We start from the raw sequence: 2,345 nt of genomic DNA on the forward strand, positions 1-2,345 counted from the left end.
TATGTAACTGGGTTAAACTTCTGATATATTCAGGGTGTTCAGCAACAAACTGTAAAGACTGATACGAAAATCAAGAATAAAAAAAAATACTAAATTCAGCTTTATTTTTTAGTTATAAACAATTCAAAGTTGGTCTGGGATCTACTAATCCACCCAATATCAATATACACTACCGGTCAAAAATTTGATATCATTATGCATTGTAAGTTATACTAAAATTTCCAGAATAAAGTTAGCAATTTTAAGAATTTTCTAATGAAACTTTGATCATTCAAATCAATCGAAATGAGGTAAATTTTTATTGATCTCCATATCATCAATTTCAAATCTATAAGGAATTAGTAGCAGATCCAATATTGACGAAAATTGGCAGGTGATCAAAAATTTTGGCCGGTAATGTATACCTGAGGGTGAATCACTGGTCATCGAAACCTGTAGTGCATGGTTCTCAACTTATTTACGACACTTTATGAAGAAAATTATCGATTAAACATTAAACCTGCCTACTCGTTCAAAATCACAAGAGCATATCAAAACCCATTATACAAGATTTCCCAATGAAGAGGATTAACATTTTCTTTAAAATTAATATACAAATTCGTATACTGTAGTTTTTTACAAGAAAGCCTACACATATCTCGAATGACCATAAACAAATTTTCAAGTACTGACCAATCGACATAGAAATTACTAAAAATATAATAACACTTGTGAACAGTAATTGTGCTGAAAAATATCCTTTCGTTTTTGTTGCCAAATCGTCCCTTGCAAAAAATGTCAGAAAAAACGGTATTGATTGCGTTATATCACATTACTAATTATGGCTCGTCGACCCCAAAAATCATGCTTATTACTTTCGAACGTCCGAGAACCTTCATTGGAAAGTCTTATGTTACGAATCGCAATATGCTTGTTGCGAAACCGATAGTTGTCCCTCTTTTTGAGTCAGACCATTGAAAGAATCTACTCGGGATAAGGGACTCAGGTTAGGGGGCGGAAGATTGTTTATTAACGCACAACAGTTTGCTATTAAAGCTGTGTATTTGGAAATGAACGTGAACCGAGCGCGAATGTCTAAGTTTACTGGTCGGAAAATTGTGTGTCGTGTCGTGTTGTGCTCGCTATTTTATAAACTACTTGTGTATTGTGATTGGTGGTGTGAAGCTGTCGTAGCTGGTGGAAGTGGTGATTGGTTTTTTCGATTTGTTTGGGGTGTGTCTGATGGTGGTGTAAAAGTGGGGAATTTGTTCTTACATTTGTTATATTGCTTGTCTGAAATTGGTGATGTCGAAGTTCTGTTTTAGGGTATGTGGTGTTCGAGTGTGAGAGTCGGCGAATTTTTGGTATAATAAAGTAATTTGCCCATGTCGGCTAAGACCTCGCTTTTTAGAAGGTGCTGTCTATTGAAAATACCGATGTTATTGTTCGGCCGTACCAACGAGCCCAACAACCCAAGCGACGTCTGTTATGCATGTGACACTTACATACATAAACTGTTGGTCACTTTTATGTGCTCGCACAAGGAAAGCAACAGCAACGATAGTGAAAAAAAGACTACTCGGTCAAGTGATGATCTTGGTATATTTTTAATCTTTTATAAGTCTGTTGATCAATGCCTGTGAATTTTTCTATGATCATTCGCAATATTTGTGGACTTTTCTATGGATATTCGGGGTCTTTTTGTAAGTTACCGCGATGTTATGAATTAATTATTTGGGTACGCTTATATACTGACAAGAAAACCATGATTCTCTTCATTTGAAAATCCCATAGAGCGAATTTTCCCTTTACAAACTCTCGCAAAGTTGAAAGAACTAATAATGTTTATATAATATTTTGTATATATTTTCAGCAACAATTTAATGAAATATCTCAAGTGTGTGTTTAAAATCACGTTTCTGAATAGTTTCTGAAACGTACGTTTCAGTTCATAATTATATTTTATTTTTTTTATCATTGAATTAGACAGTATTGCAATTCCTGCTATTGTTTTCAATTCCTCAGCACTTATATTCTAATTACTTTTACAATTTTTGTACATTACTGATTGTTTACATTAGCGTAATTACAAATTGCTTGTAACTCTGACAAGTTTAATTTTGTAATATACGTATGTACATTCCCATATAATTCAATATTTTTATTTTATTAAATAACACTTAACACAAAAGAGAAATTTAGAACTGTGTACAAAAATTCGACTATAAAAAAACAACTTAATTTCTTTTAATTACAAATAAATATTTTACAATGGTGAAAATAAATAGGGTGGTACTAATTTAAGATGGCACTTTGATTCCATTGTACTAGATTTACTCCATTGAGTATCTTAATCGAATGGCAAG

Source organism: Habropoda laboriosa, unplaced genomic scaffold (genome assembly GCF_001263275.1).
Source record: "Habropoda laboriosa isolate 0110345459 unplaced genomic scaffold, ASM126327v1 scaffold39, whole genome shotgun sequence".
Taxonomy (NCBI): domain Eukaryota; kingdom Metazoa; phylum Arthropoda; class Insecta; order Hymenoptera; family Apidae; genus Habropoda; species Habropoda laboriosa.